This window comes from Vanellus vanellus, assembly GCF_965231255.1.
Source record: "Vanellus vanellus genome assembly, chromosome: 3".
NCBI lineage: Eukaryota > Metazoa > Chordata > Aves > Charadriiformes > Charadriidae > Vanellus > Vanellus vanellus.
Genome location: NC_138907.1, coordinates 47,924,531 through 47,935,587, shown reverse-complemented (window position 1 = coordinate 47,935,587; position 11,057 = coordinate 47,924,531).

The window sequence follows — 11,057 nt, the reverse complement described above, 5'->3', positions numbered from 1 at the left end:
TCCAAAGAAGCACTGTGTTTGTACCTTACGAATCTGCTAAAGTAATATAAGAGTGTTAGAAAAATGACCTGGGGAAATGACAGGTGTTTCTGGTCTTTGGATTAAAGACTTGGGGGTGAGTGGAGTGGAATGGTATGACACCTAATGAATGAGAGAAACTGTCTTCAGGGAACACAAGCCTAATGATTTCACTGCCTCCTTGCTAGAGCATAACTCTTCGTAATAGTGCTGGAAGTACAGCACTGGGAATTGCTGGAGTGTAGATTACCTTTGCGTCAGGAAACCACTATGTTTATGGGAGGTCATAGCAGTATAAGGCTTCTTTGTTTTTTAAGCAGCTTATCGTCTCAAGGACTCATCAACTTTGGTGCTTTTTCCTCCTGTGGGTACATTCTCTTCAGCATTCAACATCTGGGTTGCATTTGTTCCCAAGGTGCAGAGAGGCATCTCAAGGTGGCCCTCAGCAGACTTGCCTCCAGTTCTGCTTTTGAATGATCTTTGTTTGGTGTTTAAAATGTAGAGAACAAGACTAGCTGTTGTTTGAATCTGTCGTCTCTGAAATGCAGCATGATTTACACACTGACTCTCACTGTGTTTACCTCACCTTGAAGCCTTAATTCCCCCTACGCACAGCCAGTGACTGGTCTGCTCCAATGCCAAAGGTTTGACCTTTCCCTTTACCTCAGCAATAGTCCCATAGCATTTGTTTGGGGTAGAAGGCAAAACACAGGGCTCTAATGGGTCTAATGGGTCCCAGCCAAAGCTATAAGAAGGTCACCATCTCCTAGACCAAAATTGTGCTAGGCTTCTCATGGATTAGCACATGACATTTGGTTCAGTGCCAGGGGCAGTTAAGTGTGCAGAATTGGATGCCGCAGGATTTTCTTCTGTCTGTTACAGGAAGTGTTTGAGATGTCCTGGAAGAATCCTTGCCTCTAATTGGTGTGCTGCTTGCTCTGAACAAGCAGAGGATGCTGATAGAGCTTTGAAACTTACTTGTTGAACAAGGAAAATGCTGTAAGCTACCTCCCCCCCTCCCCCGCAAAAAATAAACAAACAAACAAAACAACCCATGAAGCCGAAAACCTCCAGTTTTTCTAGTGTTTTCTTAAAAGGTGTCTTAGCTAAAAGGGAAGATTGCCACAGAGTATAAGTCATTGCATAGCCTTATTTATAGACTTCTGAAAGCTTCTTTACATCCTTCCTGAGATGTACAGACTCCTGTAATTCATGAATATTGTCTCTCCATTCAGCAGTTCAGAAAATAGATGAGCGAAAGACTGTGGATGTTGTCTACCTGCACTTTAGTAAGGCCTTTGACACCATTTCCCACAGCGTTCTCCTGGAGAAACTGCCTGCTCATTGCTGGGATAGGGCATACTCTTCGCTGCGTAAAAAACTGACTGGATGGCCGGGCCCAAAGAGTGGTGGTGAGTGGAGTTAAATCCAGTTGGCGGCCGGTCACAAGTGGTGTTCCTCAGGGCTCAGTACTGAGGCCGGTTCTGTTTAATATCTTTATCAGTGACCTGGATGAGGGGATCGAGTGCACCCTCAGTAAATTTGCAGATGATGCCAAGTTGGGTGGGAGTGTTGATCTGCTTGAGGGTAGGATGGCTCTACAGAGAGAATCTGGACACACTGGACTAATGGGCCAAGACCAATGGTATGAGGTTCAGCAAGGCCAAGTGCCGGGTCCTGTGCTTGGGTCACAACAACCCCATGCAGCGCTACAGGCTTGAGGAAGAGTGGCTGGAAAGCTGCCTGGCAGAAAAGGACCTAGGGGTATTAGTAGACAGCTGGCTGAATATGAGCCGGCAGTGTGCCCAGGTGGCCAAGGCAGCCAACAGCATCCTGGCTTGTGTCAGAAACAGTGTGGCCAGCAGGACGAGGGAAGTGATTGTGCTCCTGTACTTGGTGCTGGTGAGGCCCCACCTCGAATACTGTGTTTAGTTTTGGGCTGCTCACTACAAGAAAGACCTTGAGGTGCTGGAGTGTGTCCAGAGAAGGGCAACGAAGCTGGTGAGGAGTCTGGAGCACAAGTCTTATGAGGAGTGGTTGAGGGAACTGGGGTTGTTTAGCCTGGAGAAAAGGAAGCTGAGGGGAGACCATATTGCTCTCTACAGCTACCTGAAAGGAGGTTGTGGCGAGGTGGAGGTCGGTCTCTTCTTCCAAGTAACAAGTGATAGGACAAGAGGAAATGGCCTCAAGTTGCGCCAAGGGAGGTTTAGATTGGATATTAAGAAAAATTTCTTCATTGACAGGGTTGTCAAGCATTGGAACAGGCTGCCCAGGGAAGTGGTTGAGTCGCCACCCCTGGAGGTATTTAAAAGATGGTTAGATGTGGCGCTTAGGGACATGGTTTAGTGGTGGTTTTAGCAGTGTTAGGTTGATGGTTGGAATTGATGATCTTTAAGGTCCCTTCCAACCTAGACGATTCTATGAAAATGCTTGTTGTGTCTACCAGCCTGGACTTTACTGCTGTTTTTTTCTTGGCTGACTGTTTTTAGCATTTGCCACAAGCATCCAGCATTAATATAGCTTAGAACAACTTTAGCACAAATTCTTTAGGTGTATAATTAGTATTGACTTGTACCTTCTTTTCAAAGCTGACAAACATTACCCCTGGATTTTACAGTTACCAGTGAATCTAATTTTCTGTACATTCAGCTGCTGAAAAGTTTTTGATCCAACATGAAGATACATGTTCTAATCTTACTTTGATATGGGGAGAACTAAAAGCAAAGTCTCCTACTGTTGAGGGGTGTTATTTTAAACCTCTACTAAATACGTTAAAGCTTCTGAGGGAAGGACCTGGGCTGCCTGTCTCTTCCATCGGCTAACTCGACCCTAACACACATTGGGACCAGCTGGTAGAACATGCTGCAGAAGTTTTTACTTATCCTGGTAGGTTTTTCCTGTGCTTTGACAAGAGTTGATGCTCCTTCTTTCTTTAATATGTTTTTATTAAACATTCTTACAAAAAAATTGTACTTGGTCACATTTTATATTAACAATGTTTTAATAAAGTCACTTTAAATAGAACATTCAAGGCTTTTGTGCTGCTTTGTGTATTGTCCTTTATACTCTGCTTTCCTCAGTGCCATTGGAGTTGTTTGGGGCATCTTGAATGTGCCTGAGAGGCAGCCAAGAATGACCTGAGTGATAACACTCAGCGCCAAGAGTGATAACACTCCCCCTCCCCAATATCTTCAGGTAATCAAAATCAGTATTTGGATCAATATTGCAGGAGCAATTTGAAAACTATGACATGGCAACTCGCTGGCAACTGAACACCACGCAGCCGCTTGCTCACTTCCCCCAAGCAGGATGGGGGAGAGAATCAGAAGGGTAAAAGTGCAAAAACTTGTGGGTTGAGATAAAGACAGTTTAATAGGTAAAGCAAAAGCCACGCACACAAGCAAAGCAAAATAAGGAATACATTCACTAGCTCCCATTGTCAGGCACACTGTACTTAGTGCAAATGACCAGAACTGGCAAAGACAAACTTGTCCACAGTTTTCCTGTTGGTTGATGGTTACATGTGGGTTTTAAAAGCGTATCACAAAAGGGAAGGTGCTGGCAGAGGCTGCTGGGTAGTCTCACTTTCTGCCTTTTGTCTTAGGCAGCAAGTTTTCCAAGTGTAAGAGAAACAAACATGCAGCTACAAGGATAGGTTTTTTTTTCTGTATGCCTACATCCACTTTTTCCAGAAATGTATTTTGAAAACTCAATTTGCTTTATATTTGAGCTGAATTTCTACTAACAACTGAAAAGGCATTTGAAGAAGAATTTGGTTTGGAGAGACTTGACAGGCAATTAAGAGGTGGTATTCCAACTATATTTAGGGTCTAGGCTACACGTAGTTTGCTTCAGTCTTGTTTAAGCTCCATCTTAAATTTTAAGTGTCCTCTCTAATAAAGGCAAATCCACAGCATCTGGGCGCTGCCTCGGCACAGGGAGTCGGCACGTCTCATGACTGAGGGAAGACTTGTAAGGGCAGCATAGAAAACATGCTGTAGCTGCCTGCCGAAGGATAGCCGTCAGTTTATTTGTTGGTGTGACTTCAGTGATAGTTGCTGAGGTTGAGACAGCACAGAGCTGTAGGTGCTGGAGCAGCACCCAGTGGGCACAGTCCTGTTGATCGCTCAGTGACAGCATCCCCCAAAGAGCTCACAAGCCACATGCCTGAGATGCAAACCCAACTTTGTAGGCCTTATTGACAGATGGGTCCCTGGGTTTTGCTGTCCGGGTTTGCCCGTGACCTGCTTGACCCCGTGTGTTCTTGTTACGGTGAGGGCAAACCCGTAATTTGACTGCCCTACATTTGTGAGTTAATTTAGTGCCAGTGAAAGCCTTTACAGAGCAGAGAAGCCAGGCACACACGATTCTTCTCAACAGGAGACTTTCTACATTTCTGTTGAAAATCTCTGTTGTCCTCTTTTCACAAGTGAGCTTTACACCTCAAGCACATAAAATAACCCAGTAGTTGACAACAAGGACCTATATCTTCATCTGACCTCCCACCATCTGGGGAGCTTTGACAATACCCTCTAGAGTCAATGGATGTGGGGTGGGGATGATCGCAAGATTTGTTTGCATCCCTAATCCCGCAGTTCCCCAGTGGTACTAAACTGCAGCCAAAGGATGCTGATCTGAGACCAAATTTATTCCATCCTAATGGAGCAGAGAAGAAAATAATTATTTAATATATAGGTCAAAATTCAAACTGTTTGTACCAGTTGTCTTGGTTTTACCACAAATGTGAATGCTTGGATCTTTTATACCTAGTAAGTGACAACCTCAACTTCATGTTAAACAATTTGCCTCTAGCCTTCAGGCCTATGGAGAAAAACATAAAACAAGATTAAGAGAATGCCTCGGTTAAGACTTAAAAGACAAATATAAATACACCCATCCCAGAAAAAATCACCTTTTAAAAGATCATGGAATTTTTTTATGAAGAGCCTCTGTCCCCTAAGATCCTCTTCCCGGGGCTGTTGCTCCTTCCTGATCTCCTCCCTGCTGTTCAAGGAGAAGACGCCAAGGGACAGGCCACAGCTCACCCTGCTCCTCACCAGCAGCCTTTTCTTGCCAGGACAAGTTCATATGGTCAGCAAAGGTGAAGGTACCTTCTCTTAGGGCAGCTGCTGGGGTGGACAACTGCCCTGAGCCAGGCTTGGCTGGCGCCTGGCAGCCGTGTGTGTACTCACCTTCAGCCCAACACATTACTTTTAAAGCATACCATTTTTAATGTAAGCATCACTGTGGATTTTACTCTGAATGTCTTCTGGGGCAAAAGATTCCATTAGGCAACCTCTAAATCACGGCCTTTATCAGCTCTGCTGCCTAATGGCTGCAAAACTCAGACCTCATACAGGACCAAGACGCAGGGCTAAATGCCCTTGGCAGGTCAGGGTTTTACTGGGATGCCCTGAAAATAGCTTACTGTACTTTTCCTATAATCCTTGTCTCCAAAACCAATGAGGGAATGCAAAAAAAAAAAAAAAAAAGGTGGGGGAGGGAAAATCTGTGTTTTTTGGATGGTTCAATAATTTCAGTAACCAACCAGAGGTTTACACAAGGGCCTGGCCTCAGCCTTTGCTCCCCTTCTTACCAAAAGTGACAAGAGTGCCGGCAGCCCTGAAGTTCAGCTGGCCACGTGTCTCCTGGGCTTGTTCTCTGAAGTCCAGTAACCAGAATGAAGGCAGCCTTTGGCAATTTCCCACTTGCTGCTAGATACAAACTATGTTACAAGGATTGCTTTTGTTGCTGTAAAATGCCAGCTGCTGTGAAAAGATGCCGTGTCTTGCAGCATCGCCGTGGAGATGGGAAATGAAAGAAAGGTGATGGAAGAAGGAACAAAGTTCAAACGGCAGAAAATTCACTGCATGTGTCCTGTCCACCCTGGCGTTTCCCAGCTACGTGAGCTGAAGCGCTGGCTCCGATTAGCTTGGTGGCAAAATTTATTTCGACTTGTAGGAAGCCCGGGCTTTATTACAGCTGTTTGTTATTAAAGGGTTGACTGAACATCCAGCTCTCCTTGCCACGTTTTTCAGAGCGTACATCTGCCAAGAAGGAAACTTCTGGTGTGTGCCTATAAGCCTGTGTTTAAGAAACCCTGCTCTGGCCCGTGCGTCGTACCGAGCCCTTTGGCTTCCACCCCTGTTTGGCTGCAGCTCAGTTCCTCCGGAGCAGAGAATACTGCAAATGCCTGTGGCCAGTAATTACACTTCATTTTCACATCTCCATCCTGGAGAAACTGAGCTGCTGATGATGATTCAGGGCACCTAGGAGCTCCCACCAGGCTGGCAGCGGTGCAGGCAGCGACCGGCGGCTGCTGCAGGGACTGAGCTGCTGCCCAGGGCTGTGCCGCTGCCTCTGAAGCCCTTCAGCAAATCCCATGACCTGCAGTGTGAGACACACTGAACTGGCTCCAGAAACCGAGTCTGGCCAAAGTCACAGCAAAAGTACCAACAGATAAGAGTTTCTTGGCCCACTGCCCTGCCAACACAGGAGTACTGCTTTGTGCCTGTCCTCTGTTTTGTCCTCTCTGGCTCTCATCTCACCGAGGGAATGGTCCTGCTGTCACTGAGTCACGCGGTGTCTTATTAGTGAGCAGATGTGAAGTTGCAAGACATTTTAATAACATAGCTTGGTGTCAGGTACTTGCTTTCACTGGGGCACACCCGGCATATTACATTTGATGCAGATCTTCACAGAATCACAGAATGGTCAGGCTTGAAAGGGACCTCTGGAGATCATCTAGTCCAACCCCCCTGCCTGAGCAGGGTCGCCTACAGCAGGTTGCACAGGACGGCATCCAGGCAGGTTTTGAATGTCTCCAGAGTGGGAGACTCCACAACCTCTCTGGACAGCCTGTGCCAGTGCTCTGCCACCCTCAAAGGAAAGAAGTTCCTCCTCATGTTTAGATGGAACTTCCTATGCTCAAGTTTGTGCCCGTTACCTCTTGTCCTATCACTGGGCACCACTGAAAAAACGCTGTTCTCATCTGCCTGGCACTCTCCCTTTAAGTATTTATAAGTATTGATAAGATCCCCCCTCAGTCTTCTTTTCTCTAGACTGAAAAGACCCAAGTCTCTCAGCCTTTCTTCTTGGCTGCATTTCCTCTAGAAACCACTAAAAGGAGTTGAGAAAGGGCAACAAAATCCCAGATCAAATAATTTTGCGTGCCCAATATTTGGTCAAGTTGTACCATATCTCTACCACCAGCCTTGACCCAAGGTCAACCCGCTAATTTTGGTATCAACTCAGCTGACTCTGGAAATCCCACAACAGCCCCAGGGAAGCTTCTCATGACTAAGATTTCACCAGTAACATTGCAGTAGCACAGATGACTAAGAACAAGCTTAGCAAAGAGCGGTTTACGCTCCCGTATGGTCTTTCCACCAGCTGGTTCAAAACCAGTGCTGGCTGGGAGCAAGCGAAGCTTGCTTATGGTTTAGATGAATCAACTTCTGCCCTGTAGCCCTGTGCGGTCCCTCATCACTGATGTGTCCGGCATCTCTCTGCCAGGAACGACATTTGCTCCCCCAATCCCAGCATGGCAGGAGCTTGCCCAAGCACCAAGCCAGGTCCCTCAGGCCTACAGCCGTGCTCCAGTAACGGAGACCTCTCCCTGCCCAGAGAGCCACTGGTCTAGGTCACTTCTGGCAGACAGCTGTCCGTTCTGGGTTATCCATGTTCTTCAGGGCTCTAGCAGGGCGTTGGTGTGGACAGACGAAGCAGGAACGGGGAGGTGACAAGGTGGGCTCTGGCTCGCCCACCTGCAGCCCAGCCTGCTCCAGCACTGGGCTTGCCCTTTTAAAGGAAGGTTTCCCCTCCCGGGCTGTCTCCCCAGCAGCACTGTTTGTTATTGCAGAAGCAGCTTTAGCAAAAGGCCCTGTGCCAGGATGGGACTCTTTCCCTTCAAGGCATTTAGCTGCCAGTAGCATGTGAGCCAGGCACCAGAGCCCCTCTGCAGCCCACCGGTGCCATCCTCCCCACCCTCAGCGCAGAAAAGCATTTCATCGTGAGCTGTTACCCTCTCCCCCACCTTTTGCCTCCCTGCCAAAGCCCCCAGCCCGGCAGCAGGCGCCCCGGTGGCCAGCCCGCAGGAAGGCTTCACCAGTTACAGCGAAGTCTCTTAAAACATTCAGTTGAAAACTCCTTGTGCAAACTTCCCATGCGTGCCTGGAAAATCAGGCGCAGAAGAATGTGCAAAGCACGGCCATTGCAAGACCGCTGGATTTTTGTGGGCATTCTTTAAATATGTTATTTTTGTCTCTCTCAACCTCTTTTTTTTCCACCCTAAAGGGTGCAGAGCCCTGAGGCGTGCAGAGGAAGCCCTCGGCTCCTCTGCTGGCATCAGCCCAGAGGCGGGCATCGGGGACCGCAAGGTCACCAGCCTCCTACTGCCCTTTCCTCACACCAGTGCCCAGCACTTCTCTCACTCCAACACCGCTCCATGAAGTCAAACGACTTTCACCAGTGTAGAGCCAGAAGAGTAGATGGACAAACTGGGTCATGACGGTAATGTCCTCGTGAGGGAAGTTATGTGATGATAAACAACAGAATCAGGGGTGGCTTCTGAATCTGGTCCCACAGGTTTCACCCAGAAGTTGGTGGCCACAGTTACAGAGGACTTCAACGAACATTAAATAAATGCGAATCCCAACTCCTTTCAACCGTACAGATTCGGCTAAAACCCATAAAAGCAACAGCACTGAGTCCTTCTTAGCTCATGTGCAATGAGTCCCCCAAGGCATTACTTTTTGCTAGAAATGCCATTAGCATTTACTGTTAAGTTCACTGGGAGGCACTTCTGGTTTTAATTATGTAGCCCTTATAATGCTTCCTCTGGCACTCTCTGAGTATGGAAAAAATGAGCATAGGATGTAGACAGATAAAAAAGCTATTAATTCCAGGGCTAACAGTATAGTTACAAAGAGATTTGTCTCCGAAACCTAGCCCAAACAGCTGGCTTTCAGTGTTTGGATAGGAATGTACCAAATATGACAAAAATGTCTTTATCTGGGGAAGCTAATTTTAGATACCATTTTTGGCCAGGCAGTAGAACTACTTAAGGAAGAAAATATAAAGCTTCCAATTAAAAAAATGTTTTTGCGGGACACATCGCACCCAGCGTTCCAGAAGCGGTCTTCCCGCTACGTCTACCCCAGGGCGGCTCTGGAGCGTCTGCCGGCACGTGCTGTCACACGCAGCCATCAGCGCCCATCCATCCCATCCCCAGCGCTGCTTATCCCTGTCTCTGTAACACCACCAGCCCACAGACCGTGACAGACCAGAGCTCTGGATCTCTGGGTACTCCTGGGACACGCAGCCCGGCTTCACCGGCACCCAACCAAACCACATGGGCTCTGGAGCCGATGCATTTGCCAGTGGCTCCCATGAGGCCGGCAGCGGTGATTGCCAGCACTGGTGGCATCTCAGCCTCCAGGCCAGCACCATACCCACCCCACGTCCTCACCCACCCTGGGGAGACAAGGGTTGGGCACGGCAACCGGTGGGGGACCAAACCAGATTCCTGCCCCCACAAAAGGGGAAAATCCAGCATTTCAGAGCTTCCTGCTGCCTCAAGATGAGGCTGGGGTATTTCACAGTTTAAATTAAAAGAAAAAAAAAAAAGAAGGCAGTAAAAGCAAGGTAGAACCCAAGTGCTCCGGCATCCTCCTGTCACACAGGTGATGCGGCTCAAATCCCTGCTCTGCCCACGCAGCTGAGCCGCCTGCAACGGGCTGAGGGGCTGCAAACCAGCCCCAGGGAGGGCAGCGACCTTCCTGAGATGGGGGTGAGCCAGATCCGAGCTGCCAGATTGACTCCAGAAGAGCGGGCAAGGCGTGCAAGTGCATTTGCCACGCAAAGCATTGTCAACAGAGTAATTATAACCCCATTAAAGCGAGAGGAAGAGCACATGGCACATAAACAAGTTGTTGCTGGAGAGGTGCACTGAAAGATTTTTACGAGATCCAGAGCTCTGCTGTTTAAAACTTCATGGGGTTCAAGTTATTTCTGCCGCGTTTAAAATCTCTTTTGAATTCAACAGCCTCAGCACTCGCAAGCAGCTACCTGCAAAATGTGCTCAGTTCAAAAATCCTTACCTACAGCTGATCCAGTTTTGTATAACGCATGTTTTCTTTCCGTGCTGTGACCTTGCAGGAGACAGCAGGACTCAGAATCTGTGGTGGTTGTAGGGAAGGGGTATTCCTGGTCCCGAAGGACACCAAGTGTCACCAGGATACAAACAAATCTGTATGTATATTTTTAAATTCAAGAAACCAGGACTTAAAAATGCTCACTCTTGATAACAGCAATCAGGACACAGCAAATGTGCCAGCTTTTCCCCTTTCAGCAAAACCGAGGGTCGGGGCCAGCTCCATCTGTCACGTTGTTCCCAGAGCAGATTGCGGCACAGCGCAGCTCTTTGCTGTCCCTTTTGGCAGCAGGGCTGGGCTGCCACCCCAAAGCACCTCCTCCAGCTCTGGCGCCGAAGGGGTGGCCTGGGATGGGAGCTGCAGACAGCCGAGCTGCAGCGATCCTTTGGACATTGCTGAGGGATACCTCCACTCAGGTCTTTGCCTGACAGCAAACTCGGTGTGACCTCGAGATCCATCACTCGCTTCACCTCGAGATGCCCTTACAGGTTTGCCTGGGAGAGTGCCAGTCCTGTGTGTGTAGAGCACGTACGAGTGTAATGACAATAGCATTGACACTTGGTGTTATCTTTTGAGGACCAGATAGATAAAGGCCACAGGGGCCTGTGGATTCCTTTTTTAAATATGAAGTAGAAAATGAAAATAGAATATGAAAACTTCCTGGCAAAAGTGGTTGTAAGTAACTATGGCAAAGACCAAGTGCTCATGTCCCTCATGGCCCCCTCAGCCTCAATGGGACTAGCGACGGCAGTGTTTCCCTTCCCAAATTACTCACAGCCCACAGGTTTTCATCATGAAGAGCCAAAGAGGACGCCCCTTTCTCAGTCAACTGTATGAGCTGTAATTCAATGAATGAACTTCCATATTTATTTTTTTTATTACAGG